This window comes from Felis catus, chromosome B4 (genome assembly GCF_018350175.1).
Source record: "Felis catus isolate Fca126 chromosome B4, F.catus_Fca126_mat1.0, whole genome shotgun sequence".
Taxonomy (NCBI): Eukaryota; Metazoa; Chordata; class Mammalia; order Carnivora; family Felidae; genus Felis; species Felis catus.
In genome coordinates, this window is record NC_058374.1 from 60,773,616 (window position 1) to 60,800,683 (window position 27,068).

General features: G+C 40.2%; 1 protein-coding gene and 1 long non-coding RNA gene across 12 annotated transcripts in view; one reads left to right on the top strand and one right to left on the bottom strand.

The window, feature by feature from the left end:
• Positions 1-27,068, top strand: part of PPFIBP1 (PPFIA binding protein 1) — a 179,917-nt gene that overhangs the window by 34,591 nt on the left and 118,258 nt on the right. For 10 of the 11 annotated variants that reach the window (XM_011283858.3, XM_045061589.1, XM_011283855.3 and 7 more), the window contains one exon: positions 22,177-22,272. The gene's annotated coding sequence lies outside the window, so the exon portion shown is untranslated. The remainder of the gene's footprint in view (positions 1-22,176; positions 22,273-27,068) is intronic. The other variant, XM_011283856.3, reaches the window with a different exon arrangement.
• Positions 688-10,680, bottom strand: LOC123386562. Its single transcript, XR_006600603.1, has 3 exons — positions 10,570-10,680; positions 1,808-2,386; positions 688-859 (listed from the first exon to the last, which is right to left on the bottom strand). It is a non-coding gene; the product is annotated as an uncharacterized LOC123386562 (long non-coding RNA).

Below are 27,068 nucleotides of genomic sequence, written 5' to 3' on the forward strand. Positions count from 1 at the left end.
GTTTTAAATTAATTTTTTAATGTTTATTTCTGAGAGAGAGAGGGAGAGAGAGAGAGAGCATGAGTGGGAAAGGGGCAGAGAGAGTGGGAGAGAGAGAATCTCAAGCAGGCTCCATTCCGTCAGCACAGAGCCTGATGTGGGGCTCAATCTCACGAACAGAAAGATCACGACCTGAGCCCAAATCAAGAGTCAGACGCTTAACCGACTGAGCCAACCAGGGGCCCCTAAATTAATTTCTTAAAAAAAAATTTTTTTTTAAAACATTTATTCTTGAGAAACAGCAAGGAGGGGAGGGTCAGAGAGAGAGGGAGACACAGAATCTAAAGCAGGCTTCAGGCTCCGAGCTGTCAGCACAGAGCCCGATGCAGGGCTCAAACCCATGGACTGCGAGATCATGACCTGAGCTGAAGTCAGATGCTTACCCGACTGAGCCACCCAGGTGGCCCCCCTAAATTAATTCTTAATCCTCAGTTTGTCCTTTAAGTGGTAGCTGGGCTTGATTTTCTTTTGTCCTCCATCTTTAACTTATAGAGCCACTTAGTTACTAAGTCCTGTTAAGTATCAGTATCCTTATCAGTATCCTTACTAAGTCACTCCTTTTTATTTTTGTTTATTTTTAATGTTTATTCATTTTTTTGAGAGCAAGACAGAGTGTGAATGGGGGAGGGGCAGAGAGAGACAGAGACACAGAATCTGAAGCAGGCTCCAGGCTCTGAGCGGTCAGCAAAGAACTCCATGTGGGGCTCGAACTCTGGACCATGAGATCATGACCTGAACCGAAGTCAGACGTTTAGCCAACTGAGCCATCCATGCGCCCTGCAGCCACTCCTTTTTTGAAGTCACAATTGTGCCATGCTTTCTGAAATATCAAAGGAAATGAGTTTTTTTAGATAGCTGAAACCAGATTTCATTCTGATTCTACTTCCAGCTCTTGTGTTCTCACTTAACTTCTAAGCCATAGTTTTGTTGATTATAAAGGTGTTTATAATAATATTTATTCAGAGTTTTTTGTAGGTTTGATCAAAATAATTCATGTAAAACCAGTGCCAGTTCATTATCATACTCTGAAAAATCCAGGTAGATTGGAATCCTTGGGTCATTATTTTTTCCACTTCAGAGTATAAACGAACGTGGTAGGCGTCATTCTAAAGACGCCCTCCTAGGATGCCCTGCCTGTCTCCTGGTTGTTCAAGCAAACACTAATCTGGGTATTGCTGTGTAGGACTTTGCAGATGGAGTGAAGATCAGTAGTCAGCTGACCTTAAGATAGGGAGGGTAGCCTTGATTATCCAGGTGAGCCCAAGGTAAGTAATTAATAAGCCTTGAAAAGCTGAAGATTCAGTCAGAGAGATGGGGCAGAGAGGGAGGCAGTGGAGGGAGGGGGACCCACGGGGAGGAGCATGAAGGGGGCTCACTTGCCATTGCCGACTTTGAAGGACGCTGCAAGCCAAGTGGCCAACCCCCAGCCCACAGCCCACAGCCAACAAGGAAAAGGGGATCTCAGTCTTACAGCCACATGGGATTAATGCTGCCAACAATCTGAATGAGCTCATCTCCAGAGATTCCAGAAAGGAACACAGCCCTGCCACCACATTGATTTCTGCCTGTGAAGCTTGGAGCGGGGACCCAGCTGGGCCATAGACTGCTGACCCACAGAAACTGTGAGATAACAAATAAATGGTATTTAGGCGGCTAAATGTGGTCATTTGTTGTGGCAGCAACAGAAAACTAATCCAGGGAGTGTGAGAGAGAAGACCAACATCTGAAGAGCGTTGGGGCATAGCTGCTGGAAAAGACATTTACCAACCTTTATCCGATTCTGAATGAATGTTGCCTTGTAGGGCATTCTGCTTTTCAGGGGTTTATCTGCCGGCAAGACTGGGAAACTTCCATGGAATCAGTGAACGCATCCTTTCCCTTGATCAGCACTGGAGATAGAGGGACACTGATACATTCTAGTAGTCTAACTCTGCCTTGTCAGCCTTTTCATCTCTGCTGCACGTCCTCATGACAAATGTACTGTATGTTCTTGGATTAAAGTTTATCTTCTACACTTGATGCCCACCTTTTCAGGAAGGAAGTTTGGCTTCTGGCTAAAATTTAGAAAGTGGACTTAGGAAGATTCCTGGAGATCTGTTGGAATTCCTGTGTTCAAGAATACCACCCCCCCCCTTTTTTTTTCTTTTAAGATTTTATTTTTGAGTGATCTCTGCATGGGGCTCGAACTTACAACCTTGAGGTCAAGAGTTGTGTATACTCACCTTATAGTCTGAGCCAACTAGGTGCCCCAAAGAATACTTCTTTAGATGTCTTTCTTGCCATGCCTGTCACCTTTCTTTGTCCACCCCCAATATTTTCAGTCACTTCATGGAAGTTGAATTTGGGTCTATAAAAAGAGAAAGAAACTTGCATGTTATGGGTGGCTAGGCCATTCTTGCCTCCCTCACCAGCTCTGGGACTCTTGCACTCCTCTGCACACAGGATTCCCATTCATCCTTTGTATAATCGTGCATTCATTCACTGGGCCAGTCCTTGGATATTCAAGTGTGCACCTACCGTATCTTTGTCTTTTTAATAACATACACGCAGGATGTTGTTACAGATGCCAGCTTCATCTATGCAATATGGATTTCTGTTAGCTTTATTTTAATTCTTAAAATTCTTTTTTTTTAATAAATTATTCATTTTTTAATTTACATCCAAGTTAGCATATAGTGCAACAGTGATTTCAGGAGTAGATTCTTAATGCCCCTTGCCCATTTAACCATCCCCCCTCCCTCAACCCCTCCAGCAACCCTCTGTTTGTTCTTCATATTTAAGAGTCTTTTATGTTTTGTCCCCCTTCCTGTTTATATATTATTTTTGCTTCCCTTCCCTTATGCTCATCTGTTTTGTATCTTAAAGTCTTCATATGAATGAAGTCACATGATATTTGTCTTTCTCTGACTAATTGCGCTTAACATAATACCCTCCAGTTCCATCCACGTAGCTGCAAATGGCAAGATTTCATTCTTTTTGATTGCTGAGCAATACTCCATTGTATATATCTACCACATCTTTATCCATTCATCCCTCGATGGACATTTGGGCTCTTTCCATACTTTGGCTATTGTCGATAGTGCTGCTATAAACATGGGGGTGCATGTGTCCCTTCGAAACAGCACACCTGTATCCCTTGGATAAATGCCTAGTAGTGCATTGCTGGGTCGTAGGGTAGTTCTATTTTTAGTTTTTTGAGGAACCTCCATACTGTTTTCCAGAGTGGCTGCACCAGCTTGCACTGTCACCAAAAATGCAAAAGACATCCTCTTTCTCTGTGTCCTCGCCAACATCTGTTGTTGCCCTAGTTATTAATGTTAGCCATTCTGACAAGTGTAAGGTGGTATCTCATTGTGGTTTTGATTTGTATTTCCCTGATGATGAGTGATGTTGAGCACTTAAAATTTTCTTTAAGTTTATTTTGAGAGAGAGAGAAGGAGAGAGCACAAGTGGGGTAGGGGCAGAGAGAGAGGGGAGGACATCCGAAGCAGGCTCCACACCATCAGCACGCAGCTGGACGTGGGGCTCGAACTTAATAACAAAGAGTGACATCATGACCTGAGCTGAAACTGAGAGTTGGGCACTTAACTGACTGAGCCACCCAGGCACCCCAATTCTTAAAACTCTTAAGTCACCAAAGCAGTCTGTCTTCATTGTGAAATTCACATAGTAATATAGTATTAAAAAATGAAAGCCTTCTGTTTTCTGTCACTCCTTTCTCATTTCTAATGGTTTGTAATTAACAGAAGTGGTTTGAATATCCTCCCAGATATGACAATGGCCAAACACGCATACGTATATCCAGAAATTTTGGTTGGTTTATAAAAATGCTTTCATATTGGTATTTTGTTTAGCAGCATCCTCTTTTCCCTCTCTCATTTTTGTAATGACTACATAGTGTTCCATTGGGTGGGTGTACTCTGTTTATTTAAATTTAAATGGTGTCTAGTTACTCATTACCTCTAAAATGTTGCAGTGAGCATGTAGGCACATAGATGGAGTTGCTAGGCAACAGGTATGTGTGTATTTTAAATGTTGATAGATGCTGCTAAACTGTCACTCAATAAAGGGTATTGTTTTACACTCCCTCCCGTGATTTAGTGGGTCCTCTGAAGGACACGCAGGAAACTCTTACCAGTAGTTGGTTCCAAGGAGGGGAACTGGGTGTCTGGTGCATAGGGGAGGGAAGGAGACTCAATTTTGAGAAGAGGTCCTTTGTACCTTCTAAATTTTGTGCCATGGGCTTGTATTATCTGTCAGAGAAGAACAACTGCAGCAACACTGTTAGACTTCCTGTTTTCCCACGCCTTTGCAAATATTGTGCGGTAGGCTTTCAAGCCCATGAAAGAAAGGGTCGTGCTGTTTTTTTTTTTTTTTTTTTTAATTTTTTAATGTTTATTTTTTGAGAGGGAGAGAGACAGAGTGTGAGTGGAGGAGGGGCAGAGAGAGAAGGAGACACAGAATCTGAAGCAGGCTCCAGGCTCTGAGCTGTCAGCACAGAGCCTGATGCGGGGCTCGAACCCAGGAACTGTGAGATCATGACCTGAGCCAAAGTAGGGTGCTTAACCCACTGAGCCACCCAGGCGCCCCAGAAAGGGTCTTGTTTTGATTTCCATTTCTTTGATTATTAGAAAGGTTGCTTTAGCTTCATTTTATTAAAGTTTAAATTTTTTTTTTTTTAAATTTGGAAATGCATTCTCACTGTAAAAATAAGTAACTGGCATTGAAGGTGGAGGCTTAAGGTCCCCCACTGTGCTCTGTCATGGCACCTCCACCCATTACTGTTCTCTGCCCAGAGCTGCCAGACTACTGGTCTGAGTGTAACCTTCTAGAATTATTCTCTGCATTTAACATTTTGGGGTGTGTGTGTGTGTTTCTTTTAAACATAAAGGGACTTAAGGAATATACAGACCCTAAAGGTTCAGGCACTGGGCAGGTCATGAACACTGGGTTTTTTCCCTTTTTACATGCATTTGCTGTGTGAGACATTGTGAATTTGTTAAATGTTGAACTTCTGATCTCCTTCCTTCTTTAAAACTCAAGATAATGTATACAATCCTCTGTATTCAAGGACAAAGAATGACTGTATTACTTTTAAATGTTTATTTTGAGCGAAAGGGAGGGAGGGGCAGAGAGAGGGGGAGAGAGAATTCCAAGCAGGCTCCGCACTGTCAGTGCAGAGCCCGACATGGGGCTCCATGTCACAAACAGTGAGATCGTGACCTGAGCCCAAATCAAGAGTCAGACCTTTAACCGACTAAGCCACTCAGGCACCCCAGAATGAGTGTACTTTTTATCTTCAAAATCGTACCTGCGGATATTGGAAGGGAAGTCAAGTGTGTAGTTTAAAAATTGTCGTCTTTAACATTGATATGGCTCATTTCACAAAAATATAATTCTCTGAACTTACTTCATTATGATTTATGAAGTCTGGTCATGTTTCACTGGTTTTGTTTTTGTTTTTTTCCTTTCCATAAGTGGAAATCTATTCCATGTAATTTCTAGGAGTTGAACAGCAGGGAGGTGAAGATCCACTAAAGGTAAATTTTTGCAAGGCTAACTTTTCCCTTTTGCACTATTTATACTTGCTTTTACTTTCCTTCCCAAGTCTCTCAGTTCTTCCACTTAGCCTCTGATGTATGTCTGTCCTCTAATGTTTTATACAGATGATACTTCCAAGTTCCTGCCAGAAAAATTCTGGGAAAACCCTTACCTTACCTTCCAGGTCTCTCTTTGCTCCCATGATGTGTCTTTGTTCTCCCAGGCCACCAGCACCATCGAACCTCCCTTTCCCCCACCCAAGGGCAGGTCCTAGCCAGTCTCCTCACCGAGGTCTCCCCAGCACCCCAGACTTAGTCTTCCTGCCTAATACCAGGACTGCCCCGTGACCTCTGTTTCCAGGCTGTGGGGCACTGCCAGGCAAAGTGACGAATCACTGCTCCCTTTCATCAGACTAATAGATAACAATTCATCTCCCGTGGACTTCCTAACCCATTTCCTTCCATGACTATTACAATATTTTTTCACAGTTTTCAAGTCTCAGGCTATACTCCCCGACTGACTTTGTAAGGATGACATCATCACCTTCTTTTGTTGAAAAGATGTGGGTCAGGGGTCACAAAGCCGTTGCCTAGAGGAGCCATTGAAATGACTAAAACGGATGTGGTGGCAGGCTGGGACTGTGGTGAACCGCAGGGTGCCAGCCACGCCTCAGGTGTGGGTAGCAGCAATTGTTGGCCTATGGAAGCTGGGGCCCAGTTGGCCCATGTTCTGTGTTCTCTAGAAGAATCAGATCTCTGATTTTCTAGGTGAAATCTCTGCAAGTCTCAGTCACAGTGTTTGAAACTCTCTATAGGCCGACAAAACAAATATGACACCTAGTTATCGTGGTTTTCAAGCTCCGCTTTCCTTCCCTCCCCACCCCCCAATGTATTTCATATTTCAGTATTTTCACTGGCCACCATTTATTGTCTCCAGGGCCACTCATTTTCTTTCTTGCCTCAGAGAGAGGGGGAGAGAGAATCCCAAGCCGGTGTTCAGTTGTTTCCTCTCCACTCCCTTTTATTTGCATTAAAATATTCAGAATGTCCTTTCCTAAAAAACCTAACACAGTAGGTGCTTCTTATCCACAGGGTATGTATTCCAAGACCTCATGTGGATGCCTGAAACCACAGATAGTACTGAACCCTGTATATGCTATTTTTTCCCCTGTATGTACATACTTATGGTTAAAGTTTAACTTATAAATTAGGCACGGTGAGAGATTAATTATAACCACTGATAATAAAATAGGACAATTATGACAATATGTTGTAATAAGTTAAATGAATGTGGTCTCAAAATTCTTCCCGTGCTGTACCCCCCCTTCTTGTGAGGATGTGAGATGATAAAATGCCTGTGTGGTGACATGAAGTGAGGAGAGGTATCCTATGCGTATTACTTCTCCAAGACTCTCTCACTGGCCCTCTCTGCACACTTTTGCTGTTGGTTATGGTGGCCTGCTGTGTGTGTTCTGCTGGGACATCAAAGTCAGCATATTCCAATGGGATTTCATTGTGTCACTGCTTTCCAATCCCAGCTCTTTGAACTGACTTACAATTTCATTAACGGTGCCACTATTTTTTCAGACATTTAGGTTCAAAGCTTTGGAGCTGACTTTGAGTTCTTTTTCAGGTCTGTCGTTTGAGTCACCGAGTCCTATTTTCTCTGTCCAAAGTATAGCTGGTATTTGTAGCTTGCTTTCTTCTTGACTTGACTTGGAGGTGCCTAACTTCTGAATTAGGATACAGATGGCTGTCTCCCTTCACCTCTGTGCATCTGTAATAATTTATATGAAACACAGTTCTTTTTTTTTTTTTAATTTTTTTTTCAATGTTTATTTATTTTTGGGACAGAGAGAGACAGAGCATGAACGGGGGAGGGGCAGAGAGAGAGGGAGACACAGAATCGGAAACAGGCTCCAGGCTCTGAGCCATCAGCCCAGAGCCCGACATGGGGCTCGAACTCACGGACCGCGAGATCGTGACCTGGCTGAAGTCGGACGCTTAACCGACTGCGCCACCCAGGCGCCCCTGAAACACAGTTCTAACTGTGCCAGTCACTGGTTCAGAAAACCTCAAAACCTCTTGGTTACTTCTCCGTCCAGCTTCCTCACCACTGCTCATTGAGAGCTTTTAGGATCCAGTCCCATTGAGTCCTCTTAGCCTCCTTTCTCATTGCCTTTCACACATCCTACACTCCAGCCAGAGCTACTGCTGTTCCCTGAACGCCCCCACCCTTCAGCCCCCCTGCTCCTGTTTCCTTTGTCTGAAATTCTCTTTTTGCTTCTCCCAGTCCTTCCTCTGGCATATTGAAGTCCTACACATTGTCCGGTCTTTCATCATACCTGTTACCTCCTTAAAAGGCTCCCCTTATCTACCCTCATTTATTTTTCCCACCTGATTTTTCTCCTAGCATTTCATTTGACTGTCTCATGTGACACTTATCATTGTATTATGTTTTATTACATTATAGATCATTAGTAAACCCCTCCTCTCTCCTACTGGACTTTTTTTCCCAGAGACTGTGCCCTGTTATTAATTTTTAACCCCCCATAGCATGTGACCCAGTAGTAGGCTCTGAATACATACTTTAAATGAAAACTTTCAGGTTCTTAATAATTAAAACATGAAACCATTGGATTTTCCCCTTTTAAAACCCAACAGATTAGGATTCATGAAGTTGCTTGTGCTAAATGCCATGTTTGGCACATGGTAGTCTAAGGAAAAAAATCTGTCTCTCACTTGAATGCGTTTTAAATAGCCAAGAAGATTAGTTCTGTGACTGTTCAAAGACAGCTGATTCTCCTGCTGTTTGCAAAATATGGATGATGTATTATCCCACAGCAGGGGTAGTTTTTCTTCTGAAGTACCATTATAGACAGAAATTGGCAGGAACTCATGTGAGGCAAAAAGTCTTTAGGATAACACTCAGAGTCATCCCTTAGTGGGGGAAGAAAAGAGGTGGTACCTCAAAGTTGAGCTTTAGTTTTGAGAGGGAGATTTTCACTTTTAATTAGGGACAGTAACTTAAAAACAATCACGATGACAACTTTTTGGGGGGAGCTTGCTGAGTGCCAAGCTCCTTCTCTGAATTAGCTTGCTGTATTTTCACACAGTAGGTGTGGAGTATGTTTTGTGCATTTTATGGATAAAGGCCCTCAAGCACAGAGAAGTTAAGGAAGTGTGTTTTAGACCACACAGCTGGAGAGTGGTGGGGCTGGGAATCACCCTAACCTGCTTATTCTAGAGCCCACCCTGACCTCTTTATACTATTAGGGGGAGTTGGAAGGGGAAGGTCTGGAACATTTGTTACCTGTGCCTGTTCCTATGACCTAAATATGACTTTAGAAGTCCAGGGCCCAGCTTCTGTTTCTGCCCCAAAGATAATTTCATAGCATCCTTAAATAGTGTCTCTCAGGTTGTTTTCCATATTACTTAATGTCAGTAGAATAGAAAAGCATGCTGGTTTTGTTCACTGCACCGTGGGGTATCTATGTCAACAAGAGGCAGGAAAAAATGTCACCACCTGAATTTTAAAGGTGAACTAAAATTGTTAAATTGTACTGCCGATGCAGCCAGACTGTGGGATACTCTGCAGGACAAATCCAGTTTCTTCAACCTAGCAATCTTCAAGGAGAAAGAAAAGAGATGAAGGGGGAAACCTGTAGATTAAAAAATTCTTAACAGACCTATCAGTCAACCATAGTGGTAAACCCTGATGAGATCCTAATGCAAACAAACAAAGGGTTTTTTAAAATATGACTATTAGGGGTGACAGCGTGGCTCAGTTGGTTAATTATCTGACTCTCGATCTCAGCTCAGGTCATGATCTCATGCTTCATGAGTTTGAGCCCCATGTTCGGCTCTGTGCTGGCAGCGTGGAGCCTGCTTGAGATTCTTTCTCTCTCTCTGCCCCTCCCCCGCTCACATATGCACACGTGCACACTATCTCTGTCTCTCCAAATAAATTAAAAAAATAAATAAAACATGACTTTCAAAGGGCCATTGGAAATGTGATCATTGACTGGAAATGTGATGGTATTGAAATAGAAATTCCTTTTCCTAACGTTAAGAATTACTAATTTGAGGATAATAGTCTTAAACTTATGTTATCTTTTAGAGACATATACTGAAATATTTGTGGAAGAAATGATACAGGTTCTGGGACTTGCCTCGAGGTAATATGGGAGGTATGGGTGGGAGAGAACATAGATGAAACAGTATTGACCATGAGGAGTGATTGTTGAAGCTGGTAATGGGTGCATGGCATTCATTGTATTAATCCACTTATGTTTGTAGATCTTTAAAATTGTCCATAATAAAAACTTGTGGAAAAAAAGAGCTGGTAAATTCAACGTGTGGTACTGTTTTTAAGTCAGAGAGGGTTGATGAGCCTCCCTGAGGTTTTATCCTCGTCAGGACACTAAGAACTAAGATAAAGTTTATATCCTTTTATCATTATGGAGAAATTCTACATTATAAAAAATTTGAAGGGCAATGGAAATGTAGTAAAGTTTGCTTTCAGTTGAGATTTTATTTCCCCTTACGAGAAGACATTGAATGTATCCATAGTTGCCTCAAAAAGCCAAAGTCGATCTTTATATCACGACAAAGGAGGGCTGGTAGGGTCCTGATGGGAAAGAGGAATCATCAGTGTTGGCCAGGCAGTTAATCAAATGTAGCAAGAGTAGCATCAGAAGTTATTTTTTCGTGTTTTCTGGGTCCTAGGGAGGTTTTATTCTTAATCCCATTAGGCACTTTTATATTCTTTTTACTTGTTGACTATTTAAAATCAAGGCTTATAGGGAAAATGTACTTTTTCTTATAATGACATGGTATGTTGTGTATGACAGCTTAATTGTAACTTGATTATGTTTATTCACTTATTCCTGTAGAACGTAAGGCTGCCAATACTATGTGTTTCTTTACCAAGCTCATCTCTTTCAACCTCTTAAATGTGTTAAGTGTTCCAGAGCTTCTGGAAACTTACCTTGTCAGTGACCACTTATAAACAGATGAAGCTCCCCATGAATGAGCCCAGGCTCTTTCCTGAACTTTCCAGCCCCGTTTTTCCAATTACCTCGGATGCTTTCACCCCATGGTTCCAGGGCATTGTGATCTCAATGCGATCAGAGTTTAATTATCATTGCTCCCCTCCCCCCCCATCCCAACACATACACTTGATTTTATATTCTCTTCTGAATTCCCTGTCACCACAAGTCAGAAACCATAGAGTCATCATTGACTTCTGTTCCTTCATGACTGATGAGGGTCCTAAATGCTTTTCTCAGCTTTCCTCTCCCTGTCACTGCCAAGCTCAGGCCTTCAGGAACCAGTAGCTGCACCCCTGCGGCAAATTCATCCTCTGATGTTGCCTTCAGAAAGAGCTTTTTGAAGTGCAAATTTGATTGTTTTCTCCTGCTTTAAAACCTTCTGCAGTATCTCTAAACTTTTGAGCCAGGGTACTGCTGTCATTAAATTTGTGAGCCTCGGGGCGCCTGGGTGGCGCAGTCGGTTAAGCGTCCGACTTCAGCCACGTCACGATCTCATGGTCCGTGAGTTCGAGCCCCGCATCAGGCTCTGGGCTGATGGCTCAGAGCCTGGAGCCTGTTTCCGATTCTGTGTCTCCCTCCCTCTCTGCCCTTCCCCCGTTCATGCTCTGTCTCTTGCTGTCCCAAAAATAAATAAACGTTGAAAAAAAAGATTAAAAAAAAAAAATTTGTGAGCCTCTCCTCCAGTACATGTACTTATTATATAATTAACATATACATTATCACACTAACATATTAGATATTGTAAACACAAAAGTAGGAATTCAAAGGACATGAAACTATGTTTGAAAAATAGTTTTATCTTCATTAATGTTCAGTGTTCTAATTTTTGGCATTTTTTTTCTGAGTGATAATTTTAGTGAGAATAATATGATTGCATTTGCTGCCTTAGTTTTAAAAATCTATTTCCACTTTGTGATACACTAGTTACGCTGTTTTTAAGTTCAATTTATTCATATACTTATTTTTTCAGTTGTAATCATTGGAAAAGTTAGTTTATCTTAAGTACATGCGGATCCAAATGGGAGACATGCATTGTTCACTGCTTGTTCATTTTTATCCATCAGCTGCACAAAGGTTTGGTTGAAATCAGCCAGTAAATTGTAACCTAGTGCAGTATTCAGAGTGGTTAAGAACAGACCTTCAGTTATGTAGATTAGAATCCTGTCTTGTTTATTTACCAGATTGGAATTTGTATAATCTGTGTCTCAGTCTCTGTATCTCTGAAATAAGATTATTGTAATAATTATAGTCTCTGCATCAGGGATAGTGTTAAAGACTGAGCGATTAACACACATCGAGCCCTGAGAACAGTGCCTGACCCAATAAACAGTAAGCCCTCAATACATGGCAACTATTATTTGCCCTTTTAAGAAAGAACTTCAATCATTTCTTTATGAAAGAATGGGAACATGCTGCGTTTTCCTATTTTTAATAGGACTTTAAAAACTAAAAGTCCTAATTTTGTAAGTTGTAAGGCAGATTAGAAAATTCTGTGTCTACATTTTTAGAGAGTACAGATAGGAGCAGTTGATGGATGTGACATTATTTGCGAGGAAAATGTCATAACGATGGAAATATTTTCAAAGTTCTGTTTTCCGAATGCACATGTTTCTTTGAGAAAACTTTCTCACTGTGACAATGTCATCTTTAGAGGGACAAGGACTACTGTATGGTTGTGTGGTTTGAACAAGTAGAGGTATCAGATTCACGAGTTTATGTTCACTTGCGCTTATCACCTTATTGATACTATCATCCATCTGTGGGTCCTATAAAACCACTTGTCCATTTCATGGAGGTTGTTTTGGTTAAATTATAATAACATAATCCGTCCATCCACATGCCTGGGTATATGTAAACTGTAATACTTTGCAGTCGTTGGCAGGACACCAGGAATGGAGGATGCCTCATGGCAGTGGAGCTCCCAGGCTTCCTTCAGAGACCTCTTTTGTTTTGTGTGACTAGCTGGCTTCAATCCATTCATGAAATTACTAGTAAAATTGGGTCTTCCTTCCTTAGAAATAGGAAGTCTGGTATTATGTACCGTGCAATGGACATAGTTGGCATGGCCCACTGACCATGTCTTCTGACCCAACTGTTGAGGGCGCCATGTTGAGCTATAACTCCGCTTTTGTACTCACTGCCCCTCAGTCTAGAAGCCTCTCCTCCCTATTCCCCACGCACCTCCATCACCTCAGTTATTCTTGTGCTCAGGTCTAAATGTTTTATATAGGGGTAGAGTATAGATATTTTGAATTCTGTTGTTTTCACTTGAAGGTGTATTTTGTTTCTCCATGGTCTTCAGTATGACGTTTACTGTCACTTTAACAGTGGATATTCAAATATTTCCAGTTACTTACTGTTATGTAGGATTCTGTTATGAACATCTTTGTGCATATTACTTTTTGCTTTAGGCACATATTTCCTGCAGATAAATTCGTTGGAGGAATTACTCTTAATACAATAGAGCCTAAATGCTTTCCTAAAAGATTCATATTAAATATAGTGCCGCTAACAATGAATGACCAGCAGTTTCACTACAGCATTGAAACTGAGCATTGGGCATTTTTGTTTGGTATATGTAAAATGATAACTTGGGGCTGCTAAATAGGCATTTTTGTTACCATTGCAAATAAAATTTTTCCCATGTTTTTATTGATATTTTTTTTTCCCGTGAGACTGGGGTTTGGGTTTATTTTTTTCTTTAAGGTGTAAACACTTAAATTTGTATTATATAGTACATAATAATCATTTCCTTTATCCAATATGGAGTTTCTATTAACTTCTCTAATAAAAAGACTGCTGTAATATTATTTTGCCCATTTGTTGAATGGGAAACTTAGGTTAAATAATTTGATCATGTAGCCAAAAATTTAAACCCAGGCTGATCTGTCCCATATTCTACACTGTTAGTCATCATGCTCCCTTTGGCAGAAATACTCTTTATTGTAAAATTATAAAATATAGGGGCGCCTGGGTGGCTCCGTCGGTTAAGCGTCCGACTTCAACTCAGGTCACGATCTCACGGTTCGTGAGTTCGAGCCCCGCATCGGGCTCTGTGCTGACAGCTTGGAGCCTGGAGCCTGCTTCAGATTCTGTGACTCCTTCTCTCTCTGCCCCTCCCCCACTCGCACTCTGTCTCTCTCAAAAATAAATAAAACGTTAAAAAAAATTAAAAAAATTATAAAATATAGATAAGCAAAACAGGAAAATAAAATCACATTCATCTGAAATTCTGCCATGCAGAGAATACCACTGTGAGCAGGTTGGAGTATGATCGTGTATCCAGAGAAAGGCAGAAGACCCAGCAGGGACCCTGGGCGTGGGGGAAGTTTTGAAAAAACGTGTGTACCTCTCTCTTTATCCCACACACCTCACCCCTGTCTAAAGATATGGACTGGTAGACTACTGTAGGCTCAGTGATGAAGGAGAAGGTGTTGAAAACCATAGACAGTATCCTTCCTGACGTTTAATGTATATGTTTACAAAAAATGGATCAACTAATACATCATGAATGTCCTGTGTCATTAACCATTGGTAATCACCTCTACAACTTTGGCCTGCTTAATAGTCTGTTTGATGGATGTACCTCAGTGGCACTATTCTTAGACATTTAAATGGTTGCCATTTTTTTCTTATAAATAATATTGTGAATATTATGTATATAAATTATTTGCTCATTTGCCCAATTTATTTACTTTAGCTTAAATAATATGACACGCTAGGTCAAAGGCTAAAAGACTTTTCGGGCTTTTGTAAACCATTGCCAGTGCCATTCTACCCTGGAAAAAAGCGTCTTCCAATGTAGCTCTGTTACAATAAGAAAGCAGGCCAAGAAAGAGAGAGAGAGGTTTTTTTCTTTTAATAATTTCTTATAATTCACTAGCTTAATTCTTAGGACATGTCGGTCAACCCACATGTATTTCTAAAATACACGTGATGCAGAGATCATGGCCCTAGTCTGACAATGAAAATAGATTGATTCTGCGTGGGGCAATTTAAGGGAAAGAGTCCTTACTGTTCTGCTGGGTCAGCAGTGACAGAGTTCATTAGAGGCCAGCCTACTTTCCAGAGCTATGATGAGCGCCCTGGGGTATGTTGGTTCACAGAGTTCTACTGCCATGATAACGTGTTATATACCAATGGACTGAAGTCATTGTTTGTATTCAAACAATTACTATACAAATTCACATTAGTTCAGAATGCTCTTTAATAATGCTTGTGGGATCAGAGTGATTTTTTGAGTGATATTTGTGGTAACACGTTAGTTAATGATATAGGTAGAAGTACTTGGTTCTATAACATTTCTTGGGTATGGGGGCCAAGATTTTAGGGCCGTGCAGTTGTTTCTCCTACACCTTCAATAGGGATAGAACATATTTCAGAACATTTATAGAATATTTTTCCCACTGAAGACATGACTGACTATAATCAGCAATCTCTGATTTCTATAAAACTATGCTTATGCTCCAAGAAATGTGTAAGTAATGGGAATGTCTACTTTAAACTTCCTGCCCAAAATTAAATTGAAGTCAACTGTTTAAAATATATTGTTGGGTAAAATTCATATTATAGCCCATAATATTTGTTATGTAAAGTTGGAATATATTGTTATGTAAAATTTAACTTCAGCTCATGATAGTTTTTGTATGAAAAAGTGTTTGCAACAAAGGACAGTTGGTGTGTTAGGAAACTGAGCCATGTTCATTCCTTCACCCTCGCCCCACTGTCTCATGTCGCAAGCAACTGTGCATGTTTATTTTTATATAAAACTTCATGGCAGGCCTTAGTCATTTCAATCAATTCAGTCAAAACTTTCAAAGAATAACAACTTTTGAATTCCAAAATTGCTTAGAATCTTTGAGTTAGAATCTTTCTGTGGGAAGCAAAAAAATAATTTGCCGGCGTTGGCCAAGAAAGCTGTGCATGAAAATGTTAAAATAAAAAAAAAAAGGCAAGCCATTACTAAACGCTACAAATATGATTGTGAAGCAACATGTTAATTTAAAACCATGTGGGCTTTATTTGATGTAATAAGGCAGTACACACTGCAAATACTGAGATCTTGGAACCCTACTGGAAATCTGACTACATTGAATTTGATGTTGGCTTAGAAAATGGGTTCACTGAAGATTTTGGCACATCAGAGATTATCAGATTATCCACTCAGCTAGTATTTACCGCGTGGTGCTCGGTATTGTGAGAACACTGTATGATGTACACCGAACCCTTTTAGAGCATAAGGATGGATTCCAAGCCATTTGTCCAACCTCAGATTTGCAAATATACTACAACGTGTAATTTCTTCAACTCTTTAGTGTCTATTTTTTTGGCTAAGAGCCTTCCCTTTCTTGTACCGCTTAACTTGATCTTTACTTCTATCATTAGCCCTAGCCTTGAGCTTTTTTTTCTGAGCATCCCAGAAAGAAATAAGTTTTAAGTCTGTTCATATGAGTTACTTTATAGGCAGAACACAAAGCCGTGCTGGAATACGGATGTTTATGGTTGACTGGCCCTATGTAACTACCCAGACAGCCCACCCTTATGATTTAAATTGCTTCTCAGCTAAGCTAGTACTACTTGTCAGGGACCTTGAACCTAAAATTTGAAAATGCCAAGGGTCTATTTGAAAGAATCCATTCTTTGATAACAAAGTCTTCTTGAGGAGGCAAAATGCACTTCTGGAATATTTAAACAGTGAAAATCAATATGTGATTAAATGCCCAAATGAATGAATAGGTCGAAACACTCAATCCTGTTGGCAGTGAGAAAAGGAGAATACGAGAGATTTGATTGAGCAAGACAGGAGAATTGGCTACAAATACGGTTTTGAGCATGGTTAGGCATCAAACTAACTTGTTTGATTGTAACGCCTGCACTCTGTTTCCAGTCACAGGGAGCCAGGATTTTGGACATAGGCCTAAACAGCTCTGAAGTGCGTGGTGTAAACCTTTATCCCATTTGGGTACCCCTGCAACTTTAGGCTCTCTGTAAAGTGATTTTGGATCCTGTAATCTATGTCCTGTAGCACTTTCACACCTTTAATATACAGCTTTACTTTAGTCTTTTGAGTACCTCTTTCCCCTGGGATTCTGGGGATCCAGTACTCACATGAAGTACAAATTATATCCCACAATATTGAGCACAGAGATTTGGCCTTTGCCGTGGATGTGGTGTTGATAATAGAAGAGAAAATGGAGGGGCGCCTGTGTGGCGCAGTCGGTTAAGCGTCCGACTTCAGCCAGGTCATGATCTCGCGGTTCGTGAGTTTGAGCCCCACGTCGGGCTCTGGGCTGATGGCTCGGAGCCTGGAGCCTGTTTCCGATTCTGTGTCTCCCTCTCTCTCTGCCCCTCCCCCGTTCATGCTCTGTCTCTCTCTGTCCCAAAAATAAAATAAAACATTGAAAAAAAAATTTAAAAAAAAAAGAAGAGAAAATGGAGTACAGAGTGAGTATGGCTCAGAAGCAGGAATAGAGGTGATGTGAGAGGGAGAAACAGGCTATCCTTGTTACATGAAAGACTGAAAATAAAAGGGGGTAAGATTTGAAAAGTAGCTAAGGGATAAGATGAGAAAGGTCTTGAATGTCAAAGTCAAGGATTTGGTCTTGACTCTGTAGACACTGTGAGCCAATGAAAGACTAGCCTGACTGAAAAGATGGCTATGACCATCTCTATCTAAAAGTGAAGTTGGTGATGAGTAACTTGGCAGTACATATATTTTTCCCTTTGTTTTATTTGGATTGTGTAAACCTGTCTTTCAGTACAAAAGAGCACTGGGTTACATTTAGGTGACACATTTCCTCCAGACATCCTGGTGAACTTCAGGAAGTGGTGGGGATGATTCACTAGGGGACGTCTTCCTGATCCATGCAGCAATTGGTATCTGGACACAGTTGTTCTTGCCAGGCTGTGAAGAAGTTTTTCCATAATTTCTGTGGATGTTTGCTCTGCCTTTTCCCAAGACTTGGGAAGCCAAGCACAGGATGAGACTAGATGGGAACAAATTTGGAAGATTTAGGGTCCCTGGTAAGTCTTTATTCAGAAGGCTTTTTGAAGGTCCTGAAGTGTCTAAACAGGCCTTAGCTTACCAAGGGGAAGATAGACATTGGTCAGTTTGGTTCTTTGATTACCTTGGTTAAAAAAAAAAAAAAAAAAGAGTATTTTGGATTTTTATATTCCCCATACCCCCACGGTAAGCCTAATCTTAGAATCAGAAGATTCTTGCAAGTCTGTGGAAGTCCATTATATAAATATATATATTTGTGATATATGTATATATGGTATATATATTTATGATATATATATGTGATATCAGATATATCTGATATATACCTGATATACCTGATATATATGATATATATGATATATCTGATATATATCTGATATATATATATCTGATATATATATATGATGTATGTAAATAAGTACCTTATTTTAGGTACCTTATCCTAAACTGTGCAGAGGTATACTTTACTGCCTTTTCCTAACATTTCTAACCTACAAACCTGTTGAGATTTCTTTTTATTATCTGTAACTTTTAAAATTATTATCAGTATAGCACAGAGATTAATAATACCAGCTCTGTACCCAAATTGCCCAAGTTCTGATCCTGATTTTTCCACTCAATAGCAATGTGACTTTGGGCAAATTATTTAACTCCCCTACCTCAGTTTCCTCATCTGTAATATGGAGATAATCATTTACTTTGAGCATTTTTGCCAGAATTAAATGAATGAATTCATTGTTCATTTACTAAAAGTAAAGCCCTTAGAATGGTCCCTAGTACATAAATTCCCAATAAATATTATCTATTATTGTAAATGAGAAAATTAAAGCAGCTAAAGGTCAAGTGACTTAGGTAGTTATCTAGCAAGATGGTTAAACCAGGATTAGTGTTTCTTATTTCAAGATTTAGTCAACTGAATGTATTTAACTGGTCGACTGTACTATACTGATATAGAGACCAGAGGTCAGGAAATTTTTTCTTAAAGGGACAGATCAGTTAATAAGTATTTTATACCTTGCAGGACTTACAGTCTCTTCTACAACTACTCAGCTCTGTCATTGTGTCTTGCAGAAGCTGTAATTGATAAGGTATGGCTGTGTTCCAGTAAAACTTTATTTATAAAAACAGGTTGTAGACTGTGTAGACCTATGCTTCAGATGCTTAAGTTATACCTGAAGAGAGACTTTGCATTCCATTTAGTTTTAATCTATGAAGTAGGTATTGCTGTGGGAAAGGAAGGCAGAAGAAAAAAACAAATTTCCCTACAGCCCATTGACAAGTTCTTGAGACAGGCAGAGTGACATTCCTCTCCAAGCTCAGGTGCCTTGATGACACTTTGCTAGGGGCAAAAGGGAATCTGAACTTAACATTATCCTGACCCTCAGCATCCTGTAAGTCTGTCTACTTGAACATATAAAAAAAATCCTTTGGAAACTTCTTTTATGTCTGCCCGCCTTCCCCTCCCCCTCCCCCTCCCCATATATGTTGGCAGTCTTACTGCAAGCTTATGGCCCCCTGATATACATCTGAAGGCCCTCAGATGAGACCTTTTGAGTAATCAAAGGGACTAAACAGTAGTAAATGACCTTTTCCAAGCAATCGCTAGCCCCCTCAAGGTCCTGGAAACCTTGTTTCCAAATTCTTTGGAGGAGGCTTACCCCCTCCCAACTTGAAGCTATATAACCAGTCACCTGACCCAATTCCAGTGCAGCTCTTTCTGCCCATGGGTTCTGTCCCTGTGCTTTAATAAAATCACCTTTTTGCACCGAATCTCAAGAATTCTTTCTTGGCTGTAGGCTCTGAACCCTAACACCTCAAACTACAACCCAGGTATTATTATAATAAACAATAACTTCGCCTCCAAATGATTATGTTTAATGTGTTATTCTCAGTTGTGATGGTCATGCTTGAGAAGATCTAAAGGATTTAGAAAGTCACCAATAGTAATAAATGTGTTTTCCCATCTCAAAGAGATGTATAGAAGTTGCTGATGTAATGGCCTGGAGGATTTTTCTTAGAATTTGAAATCTGTGATTTGGGCAGGATGATAAGGGTTGTTTTATTAAAAGAACACAAATACAGACTGTTGTTTGTTTTTTTGTCTTTTTTTTTTTTTTTTTGTAATTTCTGTGTAGGAAAAATATGTGAGTCAGATAACATGCTATTTGTAATTATCCTTGTCATTACACAACAGGTTTTTCTGCTAGGAATGTTGTTTGCATGGGTTTGGATGTTTTTCTGGCTTACTTTTCAGTTTAATAAAGTGTTCTTTTTAAATTCAACTTGTCAGTGAACCTTTTTTGTGAGTGGCTTTGTTGGTTAGTTCATATTTATAACTTACGTCTGTTTCTGAGGAAATGACTACATTCTCTTGCATTCGATCAAAACTGTGTAACAAAGGACATCTTTGACTTACTTAAACAAGGCTCATGATGGAAACTCAAAAAACCCAATGGTTCATGTTTATAAATGTTTTTATGTATTCAGTCTTGGTTGGGCCAAATAATCAGAGCTCTGTGCAGAGGGAGGGATTGAAAATACTCAGTGCTTCTCAATTGAATAGAATCGTCTGGAGCAAGTTCAGGGAACACTTTCTTACAATTCTCTTTAAAATTTTTTATTTTATATGTTTTGAATTGGGTCTTACAGAATATAGGTATGTATTTTTTTTCTTCTCTTTAAACCCGTTCCACTGATTTTTCTGTCCTCATTTGTACCTGATAGGCCCTGACCTATGGTGAAGTCTAAACCTTGCACGTGTAATTTCTAGCAACGAGGCTGAAGGGGGTTGGAAAGGGGCCTGGGGACGTAGCTGACTCACAGAAACCCTCTGTGTCTTCCTCCCTGCTGGAGGCCTCTCTTTCCCCACCTCTGGAACATCCTCAGGGTGTCCTCACTGTAGTCTTGTTCCTCACTGTTGATCCCTTCCTTCTGCTGTTGGTTGCAGGGCGGGACTTGAAAGCACAGGCGAGGCTCTTGCCTGCTCAGACCTGGGTTGACCTGGGCTCTGGGACCCTGCCTAGAACTCACATTCCCCCACAAAGGCCCTGTTAGAAATGGTGTTTTCTAACAGGATTTTGGTGTGATGATGATTTTATATCTGTTCGGTTATGAACTCATTGGGATTTTCTGTGCTAGTTGCTAATGTAATCATCAATTTCAGCCCTTTCATGAGCGCTCAAGGAAACCCCTTCCCTAACCCCAATCTTGGATCTAAGTCTACAACAGACAAGAGAGAGGCTGCTGTACTTGCTGCCACACGTCGCTCACTCCTGCCTTTCTCAGAAGCACCTGTGGAATAGGGTTCCTCAACACTCATGTGGAAAGCTGTTGACTAATACAACTGTTTACTTTTGGAGCACAGACTAGTCTTAAAATTAGGCTGGCTTATGCGTGCATCATTAATCGCTTAAAATTCACCTGGATTGGTGTGTCTGTGTGGGTCATACATGATGCCAGCTTTAGGGGAGACAGAATGGACAGGTGCTTACCTGAGTGGAGAGATTTCTTTAAGACAGCCACTATCCCCCATTCATACCTGAAATTCTGTTGTCAGTAATGCATTTTATTTCCGTGTTAAGCACCTGCCTCTTTTGAAGGTCTTTTTCAAATGCAAATGTCCTTAGGAAGGATATGCGTTAAGCTGTTTGAGCCACAGATCTGATCCTATTCTTTCCTTCCTTCCTTAAACATCTGGGGTCACTGGCTCCTCAAAAGGACAGATTAAAGAAGAAAGGAACCACACTGCTCCTTCATAATTTTATCCGGGACTGGCTCTGACTATATATAGATTTGAGAAACACATGTAAGGTAACATATCTGGTATTTAACTTGGAGATACTTTTGCTTTCTCATTTGAGTTGTGAGCACCTCTAAAGGAACTTCTATTCCTAAATATTCCTTAACGACCAAAATATGTTATTACTGTAATGGTGAGGATATACATGCCCATACACATAGTACTGGAAATTTTTTTTCTAAGTATTTGTTATTTACAGGAGGTAAGGAAATCAGTCAAGTCTAATTGCAAGCCTAGAAAACAGTATATATGTTTCTGCCATATTGTCTGCGTATTGATTGGTCTTGTTGGACAAGAAAATAATTTCCTTTTTTTTTTTTAACTTTAGCCACCAAGTATTGTCAAGTTATGATTTGTTCATTTACTCAACAAACATTCATAGAGTACCTAACATGTGCCAGGTACTTTGTGCTATAAAAATGAATGATGGTGGTTTTCTGCTGAAACTCAGGCTTCAAGGAATATTTGAGGTTGTCCAGCAACTGGGGAAGTAAGGAAGAAGGAGAAGGGAATGCTGGGGGCAAGGGGAGGAAAAAAGGGGGAGGAAGCAAAGAAAGAACTGGAAGGAAGTTAGTTAAATCTGTTGGTCCTTAACACATTTTCATGTTTTTAATTACACATGTATTATCTAGTTTGATGCTCTTTGCTTATACAATACTTGACCATCTATAGGCTATATTTTTTTCTGGTGTGCTATAATTTGAAATTAATTTTATCTTTTTTATATTTGTTTCTTTTCAGTATAGAAGAATTTTATGGATCAGTTTGCTAAGAAGTACTTGGAAAATTTGAAGAGCTGAAGAAAAAAATATCACTATTAAACTTGCTTTTAAAAATGTGAGTAAACTTTCTCCTCTGCATTGTTTATTTCCAACACTTGTAAAGCCTGTAATTACCTTTCTGTATATTGAGTGTGTAAATTTTTTCCCAGTAGTAAAGTTACTCGACTGTGTCCGTCTACTCATTAAGTCTGTGACAATTGATGACCCACCCCCCTGTGGAAAAGTTTTTCAATTCTAAAAGTGCTATGACTAACATAGGTGACTGTAGAATTTAGATGTGTTATGGCAGTCAGTGAGCAAATCTGGTTGGCAGCGAGAAGAAAAACACAGACCTGCTAGCACAGAAAAAGCACCACCCTCTTCTCAATCCTTGATGGCTCTTTGTCCCACAGACCATCTCAGTGTTGTATTGAAGCCAGTGGGAATTGGGTCAACCCCTTAATGACCCTGTACATTTAGAAACATGAGGTGTTTTCACATAAGCTTATTTACTCTCTTCTTCCCCGTTATTCTTGTTCAGTAATAATAATACTTAGCTATTTGTTGAGCATCTTCCAAGTGATAGGTACTTAATTCATTCAATTCAATCAGTATTCATTTAACAAATACTTTTTCAAGTGTTTGCAACGTGCCAGGCACTGCTCTGATACTATGACCTTATATTGTCATGGCATTCTTGCAAGGTTGGAGTTAACATTTCAGTGATCTGCATGAGGATACTAAGGTTCAGAGAAGGGTAGGGAGTTTGCTGACCGGTACACAACTGTTAAGTGGCAAAACCCACTGTGTGAATTTGGTGCTGACATTTTTTGATTGGCCATATCCTATGTAAGTGGTGTTTAAAATGCTCTTCTTGGCACTGCTTTTGGTAGGAGACTAGAACCTTCTGGGTTGTATTCTTAACAGGAATATGAGCCTAATCCTTCTAAAGTTTGGCCATAGTCACAAGGAAGGAAATTAGAGAAACATCCTCCCACTTTTGAGAGGTAGCTTTGGTACCTAGATGGGGAGTTAAGAGATAAAATGTCCAGTCCCAGACCTTCCATGGATTTCCTGTGTGTCCTTGAGATAGTTAACATACATGGGAAACAGTTACTTTTATTTATGCCAACTGAGGAGAGCAGACCAGACGTTCTCTGGGGTCTCTTTCAGTCAGCTCTTTATGGAAATAAATTATGAAGGAAAGTGCACAAATCATAAGTGGATGGCTTGAGGGAATAATTGTCACAAAATGGACACACCTTTGCAACAGCACCCAGATTAACAGAAAATTGCCAGCACCCCAGAACCCTCCTCTTCTAATGTTCCTGGAGGTAACTGATTCCATGATTTCTAATGCCATTGATAAGTTTGCCTGTTGAAAAAATTCATGTGAATAGAATCATGTACTGTATATTCTTTTGTGTCTGGCTTATTTTTCTTACTGTATTTGTGAAATTCTTCTACAGTATTGCATAAGTTTGTTTTATTTCATTCTCCTTGCTCTTAATGGTATTCAATTATATCTCTCTCTTTTTTTTTTTTTTAATTTAACGTTTATTTTTGAGACAGGGAGAGACAGCATGAATGGGGGAGGGTCAGAGAGAGAGGGAGACACAGAACCTGAAACAGGCTCCAGGCTCCGAGCTGTCAGCACAGAGCCCAACGTGGGGCTCGAACTCACAGACTGCGAGATCATGACCTGAGCCGAAGTCAGATGCCCAACAGACTGAGCCACCCAGGCGCCCCTATATATCTCTTTTAAAGTTGCTGGACATTTAGGTGCTATCCAGTTTGGATGAGTAACGAATAGTGCTTTGATGAATATTTTTGCACATATCTTCTGGTGTTTGTATTTTGTTCAGAGACTACTCAGTGATTTAGATTCTGCAGATCTGGGGAGTGATGTTGAACTAAATAAATGTCTTTGAAAGCAGACAAGTTGATTTTTAGGTAGCCAGGTGATTTGTCTGGCTCAGCCTGATGGTCCAAACATGCTAGTCGGAAACAGATAAAGATGCTTTTGTATATTGCTTTTGTAGATTGAGAGTGTGGCCAGGTGGAAGCCTTCCTTGATACGTGTGTGGTGTGGTAAGGCTTGCTCTTCTGGCAGAGAAGGGCTTTGGTTGGGTCCAGGAAATGGTTACAGAGGGGGAGAGGCAGTAAATCCAGAAAAGAGAGATGTCTAGGCTACCCTAGAAATGATTAGGAGATCTCATCAACCTGATCAAGGGCCTTAAAAACTGACAACCCAGGGGAAGAATCTGTATTGTGAGACTGAAGAGTTTGGGGAGATGAATAAAGAAATAAATAATGAGGGGCGCCTGGGTGGCTCAGTCGCTTAAGCTTCTGACTCTTGGTCTTGGCTCAGGTCACGATCTCATGGTTCATGGGATCGAGCCCCACATCAGGGGGAAAGCTGCTTGGGATTATGTCGCTCTGCCCCTCCCCCAACCACTTCCCTCCCCTCTTCTCAAAAATAAATAAACTTAAAAAAAAAAAAAAAAACTATTGTTGCAGGCAGGCAGGCTGAATCTCAGAAGGAGCTCTCAAAGCATTTTCTGAACGAATTTATTCTAATGTTGGCCAAATTTCTTTTTAAGTCTAATTTTGTTTTGAGGAAGCTTTGAAAAACCAGTTCCTACTGTATGAATCTTGAGCCGACCCGGACTTAATCAATAGAATTACCAAACTAGGAAACAAATGTATTTTCAAACAAATGTGGGGTGTGGGCGTGAGGGTCTTGCAGTGCGACCATTTTGTGTTCAGGTCACAGCTCCTGCCTCTTCCGACCATCTCCCCAGGTTAGCTCTTTCCTCTGTAAAGTAGGGATATTAATGTGCTTACCTAATAGGTTTGCTGTGACAGTTTACTGCCGTAATGTCTGCAGTGTGCGTTTGGGTGTGTTGTACACCCAATAATGACAGCCATTATTCTTACTATTTTTCGGAATCTTCTTATGGACGTTGCCTGTTTGACTCAGTAGCTGAGACTTCATAAGAGTTTTCAGGTGATTTTTTTAAAAACATAAGACTAGCTATTTTCTTTTTTAAGTATGGTGAACACTAATAAGTATTTTCCGACTTGCCTCGCCTTAAACTGAAATCAGAGGAAAGATGAAAGGAAACATTTGTCCATGTGTTCTTGGCCAGGCCCTCCCCAGGGTGAGTCAGTGAAGACACTGTTGGTTGTTGGAACTCCTTTACTCGGTTAATTCAAGAAGAAGCCAGTGGAGCTGAGATTCATGGGGAAGTTGGGTCATTTCGGACAAAGGAAAATCAGAATTTTTGTTGGACTCTCAGTTCTTGGCAGGCATTTTGCAAATGTAAATAAGGTGTCCTTATTTACCAGGGGACTGTGGTGAGAGGCTCTGTGGGTGACTTACTACATACCACCACACCCAGTATAGGGTATGCTTCCCAACTGGTTGTGGTTGGCCACGTCTTTTCACCCATTAGTGATTCTGTACTAGCTATTAAGACATATGGTATCGATTAAGCTTGATTTTGCCCTTGGTGAGATTATTTTTATAAAAAAAAATTTGTTTTAAGTTTATTTATTTTGAGAGAGGGAGAAATAGCTTGAGCAGGGGAGGGACAGAAAGAGAGGGAGAGAGACAGAAGCCCAAGCAGGCCCCTCGCTGTCAATGTGGAGCCCGATGTGGGGCTTGAACTCACAAGCCATGAGATCATGACCTGAGCCGAAATCAAGAGTCGGACGCTCAGCCAGCTGAGCCACTCAGACGCCCCTGACCTCGGTGAGATTATGATCAAACAAATGAATCAAAGTTCTGAAAAAACTTTTAGAGTGATTTGAGCCAGGAGAACAATTTACCCAAAACTCTGAAATTCTACTTCTGATTTTTCTAGTACTAGCTTGGGCACTTCTGGTATATCATTTGCCATGGGCCTCTGTTTCCTCATCTATAAAATCAGGAATAGTTTAGATTGGTACTTTGAGGCAGAGGGGAGTTCTGTGAATCCTCTAAATGTCATACCTAGTTTGGGAGTGTATTTTTTTTTTTTTTTTTTTTTTTAGGGAGAGTATGCGAGCAGGGGAGAGGGGCAGAGGGAGAGAGAAAATCTTAAGCAGACTTCACGCTCAGTGTGAGATCATTGACCTGAGCCAAAATCAAGAGTTGGTTGCTCAACTGACTGAGCCACCCCAGCGCCCCAATATTTATATTTTTCTAAATGCTAGATTCTTTGACAGGTTCATTCCAAGTCAGAGGATCCTTTGACAGCATATGTCGGTACTTACGATAGTAGATGAAGGAGCAGTTTTAAGATATGACCTAAGTTCACCAAATAGTTACTATCCATATCAGATAAAACATTAAATGACTAAAGTGAGGTAACTGATTTAAGGTTGTAAGAGTATATCTACATTTATTTTCACAGCAGCATTTGCTTTAACAAGCTCTAATACACATGCTCTATTCATGAAAGGGTGTATATATATATATATATATATACATATATATATATATATATATATATCAACTACACAAATATATAAGACATGTATTTAAATATATGGCATAGCTAGATTATGAAAGCTGTATTTGGCTTTCTCTCATATCTCTATTTAAATTCCCACTTCCCACATTACATCTTTGGGAGTGTCACCCTGCCCCCAAAATTGGGTTTGTTTTGTTGTTCCTGATGTCAAAGCAAATATTTACTAAAAAACATTGAATAATTGTCATAGAAATTAAATATTGGATTAATTAAATTAATAAAATAAGTACCAAATAGTGTTATTACTTATTTTTTTAAGTTTATTTATTTATTTTGAGAGAGACAAGAGTGTGAGTGGGGGAGGAAGAGAGAGAGCGAGAGGGAGAGAGAGAGCAAGAGAGAGCGAGAGAGG